This window comes from Mastomys coucha, unplaced genomic scaffold, assembly GCF_008632895.1.
Source record: "Mastomys coucha isolate ucsf_1 unplaced genomic scaffold, UCSF_Mcou_1 pScaffold23, whole genome shotgun sequence".
NCBI classification, from domain to species: domain Eukaryota; kingdom Metazoa; phylum Chordata; class Mammalia; order Rodentia; family Muridae; genus Mastomys; species Mastomys coucha.
The window spans coordinates 48,244,346-48,256,942 of NW_022196906.1; positions in this window are offsets into that span (position 1 = coordinate 48,244,346).

Here is a 12,597-nt window from a genome sequence, read left to right on the forward strand (position 1 = left end):
TCTCTCTCTCTCTCTCTCTCTCTCTCTCTCTCTCTCTCTGGTTCCCAGAACTCTATGCTAACCATACAAAATTTGTTTTTCAGTTTCTGCATAATTTAGTTTATACCTCATCAGTCGAGCCTGAGCTGGATCCTCCACCATCTCTCCTGACTTCAGAGGACCACAATACCCCTGCCTAAGCCAAGGGTGGGCCTACCGGAAGATCTGTAAAGAATTACGGTCCTTTTCAATTCTGGGAAATTTTTGATGACTATTTCTTCAAATGCTGCCACCTTCTCTACCCTGCTTGTTTTTCTTTCTGGAATACCCCCCAAATATCGGGCCTTCTGCTCCTATTTCTATTTCTCTTTGTACTATATTTTTGATTTCCTGTCTTGCCAGTTATTAGGATTTTCAATCTACCAGTTCAGACATTTTACTTCAAAGACATTAGCAATGTCCACTGCTAGAGTCCTATAGATGCAGTACCTGCTGTAGTGTCTCTGATGCTGAACTCTGAGTTCTGTGGCCTTAAGCTAATGGATCAGTAAATCTGTGTCCTCACCTCAGAGCTTTTCTCTTGGCTTTAATCAAATGTGTGGGGATTCCTCATTATATGATTACTTTGTGCTGGAGATTCCCATGGGCTGCTTCTACTTGCCCACTTTGTAAGGGAGAGAAGACCGGTGACCTTCAGTGTGTCTTCCAGGCTCTTCTGGAAGCCTGTGGAAGGGGCAGCAGACACCACTCATCACTATGTACTAGTTGGACCTTGGGGTGTGGGTGTACTCTTGTGTTCAGCTTTACCTTCCCATACCCATAGTTTCCTTGAGTCAGGTCTCTAGCCTGGAAGTTATCACAGGTTTCCTGCTACCCTCATAAGCCACTCTCTCCTGTTTGATTTCTGTCTCACCCTTTTAGGTATCCAATTTTCTCCTGTGTATCATGTGTTGATCTATCTAATTCACCAGATTTATTCCATGTTTATGCTTCCAGAATTGATGCCTCAAGAACTGATCTTCTTTTATAGGTCACTTGTGTGTTAAACGCACACATACACACACACACACACACACACATTCATGCACAAACACACACACACCTGCACGCATACATGCATGCACACACTTTTCAATTTAACAATTCTAGAGATTTGGAGTGAGAAGAAAGCCTGGCACATCTTAGTTCACCATAATGGTGCAAACATTCCCTAAGGATGTCAAGTCTTCAGTGCCACAGATTCAAATGGCAATTTCAGGGTGGCTTCGATGATATCGGTGGGATACTTAGGTACTCCGATCCTCTCCTGAGCAAGGGTTTTCTGTTCGATGCAGAAAAGACAGGTGGTGTTCAGATTGAAAAGACACACAGTTACAGACCCAAACAAGCAAGCATGACCAGCCAGCGAGGGAGGTCGGTGAGCCACATGGGAAAACAAGACAAAAGCAGACCTACAAACACAGAAACAGTTTTCCTGAGAATAGACTTGGTAGAGATCCTGGACTGACATGAGAATTTCCATAAAAGCAACAAAAGTTCTACAAGGCAGGGTGTGCTGATTAATTCTTGAATATTAACACAGGCTAGAGTAACTTGAGAATATGCTATATCTCAATTGAAGAATAGTTGCCTATGTCAGATTGGTCTGTGGACATAGCTACGGGACATTTTCTTGATTAATGTGGGAGGGCCCAGCCTACTTTGAGCCACTCTCATCATCTAAATAATAATTTTTAAAAAGGCAGCTGAGCAAACCATGAAAACCAAACCAATAAACAGGTAACCAGCTTTCTTGCATTGCTTCTGCCTCTGGTCCTACCTCAGTTCATGTCCCAACTTCCCCTGAGGAGATGGACTGTCAAGTGAAAACGTAAGCCAAACAAGCCAAGTTTTTCTCGGTCTGTGTTTTATCCTAGCAACAGAGAAACTCAGCTAGGACACGGGCTAAACATACAAAGGGTCTCAGGGCATATCTTTATGAAATGGATAGTTTCAGGAAAGCTCTGAATGGCCTATGAGCCAGAATTCGGAACAAGACATAATCAGGACTGCCATGGGTTCGAGACATTAGATCTTAGATAGCAGAGTGGAGAGTAATTCCCAAATTGCTCCATGTTGTGTGACGTTATGCACTCTGCCGAGCTTCTCTGCAGGAAAATTTTCTGTGCCTTGAGATAATTTAATTGAAATAGCCACAAATGAAAACAAAGTGGTAAAATTTAGCCTAAGGTTCACTCTTCTGGGCTTTAGGGGGAAAAGTTCACCATGTAGTGTGCCCTGGAGGACAGCCATCCATAACCCCAGGCAAGCAGCCCACAGATTCCCGATAGGTCCTGCATGTCATAGCCAGTGGTGAGGACATAGTGCCCCAAACAGCCCATCCTTCACTGGAAGCCTTCTGAGTCGGGTACCATGCTCGGTGACTAAGAAAGCCTCTCACAGAGCCTGCATGCCTTCAGTAGAACCTTAGAGATGAGTATGTGCCAGAAGGAATGGCAAACAGGTAGAATAATCCACGGGGAGAGAACGGGGTGTCAGAAGGGCCTCTTGGTGGGGGAGGCAACACTCTCATCCCTTGCAAGAAGCATGCCCCAATTAAAAATTATACTGCTGTCAGAGCACATTCCATTTGTTCCAAGTGTCCCTGTGTTAGCTGGGCAGTAAATTCCCATGTGATTCAGTAGCCTTTGAGGGTAGAGAGAGGTCAGCCTCCTGTGTGGAGAAGCTTGCCTGAATTGGTAACATCAATTTTTCTTTCCTACTATACGGGAAATGAAGAGGGACCATAAAAAAACAGAGACAATAACTTGAAGGAATCATTACTCCAGAGACAGTTTGACACGTATACGAATGAGTAGGAAGGGGAAGTTTTCAACCTCCCTACTGCACAGAACTGGGTTCAAGTTAGGTCATTGATAATGCTGGAATGGAAACCATCTCCAAAATCTAATTCGAAGCTATTTCAGGCCAAAGTTGTGACTTGCTGGCTATTGATCCCAAGTTCTACAGGGAAGGTATTATCAGTGGTCTTAAGAATCTGTTTGACAGGGCTAGTGAGATGGCTCAGCGGTTAAGAACAATGGCTGATGCCAGGACCAGTAAGCAGGAGGGGGTGAGGTGGTGAGGGGGGGTAGGGGAGTGGGGGGAGGGAACAGGGGTTTGTTTTAGTTTTGGGGTTTTTTATTTCATTTTTTTCTTTTCTTTTTTGGAGGGGAACCTGGGAAAGGAGATACTGTAAATAAAGAAAACATCTAATAAAAAAAGAAAAAAAGAAAAAAATTGATAAAAACTGAAGAAAAAAAAGAACACTGGCTGCTCTTCCTGAGGTCCTGAGTTTAATTCCCAGCACTCACGTGACAGCTCCTGTAACTCCAGTTCCAGGGCACCCAATACACTCTTCTGGCCTCCGTGGGCACCAGGCACATACATAGATGCAGGCAAAACACCCAAACACCTTTTAAAAAATCATGAAAAAAAAAAAATCTGTTGGTGATACAAGTCTGCCACCTGGTAGGAAGGACAAGATTTAAGGAGTAGGGGCCACTTCCGGGTAGGTGCTAGAGGGTGTGATGGTCTCTTTGAGGATGGGTAAGGGGTTGGATGAGTAGTGAACGTATTTGTCAAACAGCTCTCTTTCTGAGCGTGCTCCAGTGCCAAGGATGCATCGTGGAGACTACCGTGCAGAAAATCATGGCTCCCATAATGAGAAAGCCACCCAAACAGGTCACAGTACCATCATCCAGCTCGACGAGAGCCCTGGCTTTGTTCACACAGAACCCAACAAGTGGGTGTTGCCGGAAGAGGCGTTACATCAGTAACTAACCAATCCCTGGCTATCTGAAAGTCTGTTCTCCATCTATCCTCTGTCCTGGGCAAAAATGAATAAAATCAGCAGCTGGCTTAAGATTCCATTTTCAAAGAAACAAGAAGCAGGGTACTTTAATAACCTTTATTTATTTTTAGACAGGGTCTTGTGTACCTTGGGATTGTCCCACGTTTGCCATGTAGCTGAGAGTGACCTTGAGTTCCTGGCCCACCCTCCTGCCTTGCCCACTCCACCCCTCAAGTCAGGAGTACAGGAGTGGGTAACCACACTCAAGCTTTAAAAGCATGCACTTACAAAGCTGTCGTCTCTGTTGAAGTTACAGGGCATGTAATGGGCATTCATTGCCTCCTCTAACCCGAGGGTTTGAGACTTGGGACACACATCGAAGGAGGAGAATCCTGGAACCAGCCCCATGAGTATATACCACTGGAAGGGTCAGGATGAGCGCCTAGCACCAGTCTCTCCCAGCTCCCCATCTCTAGACACCCCGATCCAATACAGAGCTATAAAGAACTTGTTTGAAGTAAATATGTAATCCAAAACTATACCATTTAACAGAGCTGCAACTCTTGTTGGGCAAATTACCAAGCCTCTTGATCCCATTGACCTATAACAGAGGAGCACCACCTGCCTCTCTCAACACATGAGGATTTTGACACACATTCTTGCAGACTGGCAAGCACAGCCATTAGAAGATTTGCTCTCCAGGAAAGGGTGGCTGACGACAGCACCCTTCAAAAGACAAAGATATTGAGATGGGGGAAAAAATGTCAGAAAGGGCTGAATCTGGGGGTGGGGTGGGGCAGAATGTCAAATGAGGAGAGAGCATTGGATAGACAAGCGAGGGTGATCTGCCCAAGGGAAAACATGTCCTTGCTGTTAACGCTTCCCACTTAGATCTCAAGTGCCCCGGTTTAGACAATTTATTGTCTCTGTGTCGGTCCCCTGGCAGTCAGTCTCTGCTCTCTACTGGTAGCACCAGTGCTGAGGCGGTTACTACCACGGGTAGTGGGGACAATGGTTGCCATCCACTGCGTTACAGCTATACCTCATAGTCTACCCTAGACATAAAGTTTATTCTATGGTATGGTGGCCATTCTGTGAAGGTGAGAGGGCCTCACTCTGGGAATTTCCCATCGCAATGAATCATGGAATTGTCTTCCATGATCCCGGAGCCATTAATGGCTCTGGGTGAGGCTCATAGCCTTTGGAGCTCTTAGCTCAGGAGCCAACAGAAGCACCCCTTCAATTTTATGCTTCTCTTGGGGGAATCGCAAAATGCTTTTATGTGTGCACATACATATACAGCGGCAACCACGCGCACATCCCTGTACTTACACGCATCTGCTTATTTGAGCACTCACTCTGTGCCATGGTTCTAAGCAGTGTTTTCAGTTCGCTCTTACACTGCCTTGAGGTGGGGCGGTATGATTTCAGGTCAGCTTGCCCAAAACAAGACTCTTGGCTCTCCAGAGCATCCGCCACCATGGCACCATGGTCTCATCTTCTTCCATGCCTCCAGTCTGTTCTTCCTGCTCTTTACACACTGCCGCTGTTTGCATCCTTCCTACTGGGGGTGGGGGTGGCGGTGGCGGCTCCTCAGACAGGCACTGGCTAGCACTCCAGGGACTCTGGTTCCCTTCAGTGAGGGCTGCCCACTTTCCAAGTCACAGTCTCCTCTCTGAAAAGCTTGGCTTTCTCTCTCAGCTTTCCATCAGTTTCTCCCAGACCACGCTGCTCACACGTTATGGCCGCAGGTCAGCTCAGCACTTGGTGCATGGTTACACCCTTAGTGACACTTTCTAACACATCTTTATCCTGGTGCAGTCCAGGTGTATACTGAACCTGGTTGGCACGTGGTACTCATGCCATGTGGAACTCTTTGTGGAGGCTCTAGATCCATTAAGAGGTACAGCCTTGCTAAAGGAAGTGTGTCACTTGTGCATGCTTGCCACGTACCAGCCGTCTTCCTGTTCCTGCTGCCATGCCACACCTAGGATCACATACTCCTACCTTCTGGAATCCTAAGCAACTTTCTTAAGTTGCTTCTGGTCGTGATATTTTACCACAGCAAAAGAAAAATAATATCACCAGAGCCCCCAAATTTCCCTTCTTGCTTAAAAAAAAAAAGTTGGTGTGCTCATTCCACAACTGTTGCTTCTCGAAGTACACTGCATTTAGAAACACTTGGAGACGAGTGATTCCCATCTAAGACTAAGTGCAAGGAAACGTGATGTAATAAAAGGCCTTGGGAGCCATCTTGCGCTGCATTCCCACTTCAGGGGAGGTTCAGGAGGGGCAAACTGGACATTACACATAGCTTTGCCGTCCCAAGGCCAACAAGCTTTCTTGTCAAGGAAGCAGCTCTTATAAGGCTTCCTCTAAAAGCTGCAGTGGGCTGAGAGAGGAGAGGGGGACCATCACAGGCCAAGAGACCATCAAAGCCGGAGGATGATCCTGTACATCTGAAGTGCTCAACCCTGCAGCTAGCCTGATTCACCAGCTTAAAAATGAACCAGAGCAAGAATTGATGGTGCAGGTGTCAGGGCCACAGGAGCCCGGAAAGCTCTTTAGAGGTAGGAAGAAAATGCCGGGCAGATGGGGAGAATCCACAGGAAGCCAGGGTGTGTGGGCAGAGAAAAGATGAGGACTTTCTTTCTATGTGGGCAAAGGCAAGCGATACAGTTTGTTAGGGGGGAAAAAAATAGCCAGAATCGTGTTTATGGTTTATTGACTCACTCGCTCTTCCTTCGTGAACTCCAGACTCCAACTAAACTCAAGATGGTATGGTGTCAAGTTTCCAGCAATGAGGGAAGAGGAGGGACAGAGGAACACAAAGATAACCTTATGTGTCTGCCTTAAGGCCCAGGACCCATAAGGCCCAGGGGAAATACAGGAAAACAAATACAGACGGCAAGGGTTACATGGCATTACACCTCCAAAGAAAGGAAGCGTGCAAATTACCAAAGAGTTGCTCAGAGGAGGGCCAAAGAAATCAGAGTTCTTTTCCTGAACAACTTTCTGTCAGGTGTACAAGAACTAGAAATCTCAACATAGAAGCTGATGGTGCAGAGCACTGGTCCTAAAGAGTCGCTGAAGCCTTAGCCAGCGATGACATTAAAGGAGTGTCAGGGAAAGAACTAAACCTGCGCTTTTAAGTTGGGGGGGTGGGGGGAGGAGAGGAGAGAGGATGGGGGTGGAATCTGCTTAGGTCAACCCAGAGCATATTTGAATTCAATCTGCTACAGTAATACATCTGGTGTGACTAAGTGTCTTGTCCCATTTAAAAGGCTACACAGATTGCCACAGCGTGAACACACAGCCAGCCTGGGAAGAGGTAAATTGGAAGCAGCTGATCCGTAGTAAGATGTAAAGCTATTTAAAAGCTGAGGGGTAGTATCTTGGGCTCGGCTGGAGTTGGAGAGTCTATTCTGATCAAAGGAAGGAGCAGAGCAGGACCCACCCAGGACCTTTTCCACTGACCTCGTCACTGTTGAGATCAGCTTGTGCCCTGCCCTAAGCTACTTTGTAACGCATAAAGAGTACTGCCTTTCCACGCTGTGTTCTGCCTAACAGACTCCATCTTATAGACCGCTTTGGACTCCATCTTAAGGAGATGCAGGGTGACTGTGAACCTTGTTGGGCACATAAAATAACATCCATCCATCCATCCAGCACCACCACATGACATAGACTGCTACCTAACTCTCCTAAGAGTGGCAAGGGTGGTGCCATTCTATAAATGTATCAAAAAAATACCATGGGGCCAGAAGAACTCATTTGTTCAGTGAAACCAGAATCACAAACGCCAGGCCTGAGACACACCAGCCCACCCTAGAGGAAGTGTACAACCCCCTCACTAGATTGCCTTAAAGATGTGCTATAGCAATGGCCATGGCTCCAATCCCATCTCATCTGACCAGCCAGCCCCTATTTAGGTCAAGAGGTTGACAGAGAATGGCTTACTATCCCAGGGTCCTCCGCTTAGCCAGGTTCCTGGGGTGCAGGCTGGGGGAGTGGGAGGGGGGATTGACACAGACAACACAGATAGTCAGCTGCCCATACTACCTGTTGTTCATTCCTCTCGGTCGGTCTGCCACCCGCTCTTTTCGCTGCCCCCAGCCCTGCCCTTTGACTCTACTGCCTCCCTACAGCACCTCACTCTGGTAGTTTTGGGTCTGAAAGGACTCAAAGGCGGCATCAGCAGGTGCTTACAGCGGGACCCCCAGTGGAGTTAGCTGTCTGACCTCTAACCCTGGGCCCCACACCTGCCCACCCTACTCTTTTGCATCCCTATAGGTCTCCCAACCTTGGCCTCCCAAGCACCTTTGAACTCTGCTGGGGCCTTCTGTAGCACCCTGTAGCTATTCTACAATCTTGACGTTTACTGTCTTCAAAGGTAAGTTTTAAATTTGAGAGTTAATTTTAGTAATTAAGATTCGAACAAAAGAGGACTGGGGAGACGGCTCTGTGGTTAGGAGAGAATACTCTCCTTGCAGATCTAAGGTCCCACAACATGTAGCAAACAAATATTTTTAACTCTACCTCCAAGGAATCTGGTGCCTCTGGTCTCTTCAGGCACCTGCACTCACTCTCACTAGTTTGCTTGCTTGAGTATGTGTGCATGTGCGTGTGCGTATGTGTGTGTGCGTATGTGTTGGGGGGCGGGTGGGGGGTGGGTGTGTAAACTTAAAAATATTTCTTAAAGATTTGGATGAAAGAGCCTGCGTTTCCTATCAAAGAAAATGAAATTGTCACATTCACACTGCTGCCAACAAAACAAATATTGTCTATGAAATTCTTGTTATTCAACAAATTCTGACATTGTAGTAAGACAAACACTTTCATGTTTCTGACATAGCATGCCCTTGACAATCAGAAAAAGGAACACTAAGCATTATTAACACATGCTTTGTTAGAACTGTGTTAGGATCAAGGGGAAAGGATGCGTCTGCCGTTCACCTAGTGCCGTTTACTAACAATAACAACTATCCTCTCTTTAATTTCCAGGATGCCTTCTCATCTTTCCAGTTAGAAGTTGCCATGTGACCTCAGATGGCAGATCCAATGCTTTGATAAAGATTCAATATACAGATTCATGTCGGGCACTTGGACAAGCGCTGGGAGGTGGGAGAGCTGTCTCTCTGGTAAGATAGAACTTCATAGAAACGAGAAAAGACAGGATTCCAATAAGAGAAGGGGAGCTAGCCATTCCAAAAGAACCGTGTGTGTGTGTGTGTGTGTGTGTGTGTGTGTGTGTGTGTGTGTGTGTGTGTCCAAGGAGGAAGAAAGGTGAAAGAACTTAGCAATCTATCATTGCCCACCAACTCACTCCCAAGGACAAGTCTACTTTGATCTTGGAAAACCTCTTCTGTCCAGCATCTCTAATCTTAGTTCTATATGTGTGAGCAAAGATTTCTACCAACCTTCATCTGGAAAAGAACCACAAGCACCGCTGCTACTGCTGACCAGGTGTCAGAAACTGTGTGGCTCAGCTTGGTGCCCTTCTCCTTGAAACTCTGAAGAACACACAAGTGCACGAATGTATGCACACGTGCGCAAGCACACACCACACACACATACACACACACACACACACACACACACACACACACACAGAGGATAGTAATGCTTTCTTAACACTAATATAGAATGCCCCCACTTCAAGCAAAAAAAAAAAAATGTCTCTTCCACAAAAACAAAACAGAAAAAAACCTCACAAAACAACAGCTACCCACTTGAATCTACAGAGAAGAGAGAAGTGGCATTTCCTAGGTTAGACAATGCCATGAAAACAAAGGTCCACCAAGCAGAAGTTAGTCATTAAGCTTGGCCACTTATTTTCTAAGTTGGCCAAACAGATTGCATAGTCTTCATGAATAGGGAGCACAGTGCATGCCCTTGGCACTGGTAGTCTAGAGGAGAAATACTACACAGATAAACAGCCAAGTAAGTGCCTTGTCTCTGTAAGTGATAAGGTAGTATTTTAGTCACCGGATTAGCCAGCTGCCTAACCTCAGTTATGGGAGAGGTGGTGTTAACCACCATAGGAGAAACTGAAACTGCCAAAGGAGAGTGCGTGAACAAAGCTTCCTAAGAACTTAAGGATTTGGCCTTTAAAAGGGAGAATGGGCAAGTTAGGTGAGACATGGCCTCTTATACCAGGAAGCAAAAAGACAGTATGTTGCTAGAAGGCGGGTGCAAGTGTGAGACGGACGTTGCTCACTAAGCAAATCTGCTGAAGGTGTAAGACTCAAAGAGCCTTACGTCCCGAATGTCCCACTCACAGAAACACAGAGATGGAGATCAATGCAACAAGCAAGAGGCTTATTGATCTGACATGCTGGGATCATCCTGCCATTGGAGCAGAGGTGACCCCAAACACTCCAAATACACAATATTTATACAGTTTAAGGGGGGACTGGAAAATTTTTGGTCCCACCCTGCAATCGGGGGTTCTAGTGAAGCCTGCGGGTCAGGGTTTCTCATGAAGTTTGTTGTCCCGGGTTATTCCAGGGAAGGGAGTGTTTATCACATCCTTTCACATCCCTTTATCGGAAAGTCCCCGGGGCACACATCCCTGACAAGGTCTTTCAGTGGCCATCTTATGTTCTCTAAGGTTCCCCAAGGGCTGGACCCTGGCATTGGCTAAAGCGAGACGCTCCAACCCAGTGAACACAACACGAACAGTTTCTTTGATGAGTTGGAAGCTGGAACTGAAAGGAGAAAGGAGGGGGCTAAGAGGAATCGGTGTCTACCAACCCTCAAAAAAGACAGCTACAATTGGGAGGAGACACGGGGAATGAAGGCTGGAGGGACCTGTGCATTGAGGGAGGTCTAATTGGCTTGACTTTGTTGCAAAGAGAAGATCCTAGCTCTTCGCCAAGTGCTGAAGAAAAGAAACCAGTAGTGAGAAAGAAGTTGAAGATTTACAAAGCTTATCATCCCTGGAGTAGGCCGCAGGCCAGGGAGTAAGAGATGAGGTGTCAGGGGCCTGGCTTTAGCTAGGGGGAGGTCATGCAGGTTGCACTGTATTTTCTTGCCAGTCTTTTCTCTGGGAGTGGAGGGGTCACAGGAGCTGGAGTGATTTTGAAAGAAGGGAGTGTCGAGAGAGAGGCGGGGCGTCGTGAGGAACACGATAAACTACTGAGCACTGAGTGTTGAGGACTCCCCACATCATGGAGAGTATGAAATTGGAGCGATGTTGCAGCGTCTAGCTGTGTCATAATCTCAAGTAATTCTCACAGAAGCAGGCCCAGCTGTAGACAGACAAAGCTGCACATTTGCCAGGGAAGGACACTCACGGGGCCAACAGAGGACAGACTCATATTTTTAGGACACTATAGGAAAAAAATCATGGCCTCTGATCCAGGTAAAAAATGAAACCTAGAAGATTCAAGGCACAGGCTGAGTGGAGAGGCTCTCGGCTATTGGAGAGCCTGGAGGTCAACCAAGCTGACTTCAGGGGGAGAGACAAAGCTATGACCAAGCAAATACGTTCTGAGCCAGCAGGGGGGAGGGCTGAGGGGGTAAGGGGGGTTGGGGTGGGATGTATCACTAAAGGTGCAACACCAAGCAACAGGAGAGCCAGAGCACTAGCTGGAGCAGCCACAGGGAGACTTAGAATGACATCATTAACTAGAACAACATCAAGGGATGGGTGGAGAATAAGACCTGGGAAAGGCAATAAGGCCTTGGGGAGTGAGGGTAAGAGGACTAACAGATGGGCGTGCTTTTTAGGGAAAGAAAAAGATATAGAAAAGAAAGGTTCAAGGATCGGCAGTAAGGTGCCTAGAAACACGAACTCCAGCTCCCAACACTGAAACAGGAGCAATGACTGAAAAAATTACTAGGGAAAGCAGAGGCTTTAGGAATCAGTGTTAAATGAAGAAATGAAGGTAGAAAGATTGTGGGGGAAAAAGATTTCAGTGGCCCTGGGGAAACAGCGTGAAAACTGGTGCAGGGGATGGGGGTCGGGGTGGGGGATGAGCAGACTGAATAGCAAGCAGGCTTGTTTATCATGGAGACACACCTTGCCCTGAAGCCAGGGCCACTTTATATCATTAAATAGATCTGACCAGCCCCACGTTGGTCTATGGAGATATGACTGCCGCTGAGTGAGGATGAGTGTAAGTTTCCAAGCCATGGCTGCTAAGGCTCTTTAAAGCGTTTCCTGGGCCACTCTCAAATCACATGTGGGATTGAGGTATCCGCCCCTTACATTTTTCTCATAACAAATCCTATCTATCTTGCCAGTCCTGTCCCCTGCCACATGCATACATACATATTTAGATACAATCACACCAACCTCAACTTTCAAAAGTAGTCAACCTAGACCTCCATCCAGGTATCTGAGAGCCTTGTGTGTAAAGCTGGTTTTTCTCCTGGGGAACTCTTCAAGGCCTCTCATAACACAGGTGGGATTCTTAGCCGTTCCAGCAGACTTTGCTGCCTCATGTACCATTTGAACCACTGACTGGGCCATAACTGACATGAAATAATCCTCAATCCTTAAAGTATAGGATTGGGTGAGTTTTAATATCTGCACTGCCATCCCCAAAGCTAAGACAGTTTAACCACCATTACAATCCGTCCTCTTCCTGCCCCCTCCATCGACCACCGCCTTTTTGTACCCTATATTGTTGATTACTTCACACTTGTAGAGTCCTCAATCCGCATAACCACATGGTTCTCTCTCTCCTCTTGTCCTCAGGGAATCACGTATCTTCACTCTGAGATCTACCAATGTCACTTGCTTGCCCCTCAACACTGTTGGGTGCTTTTCTAATGTA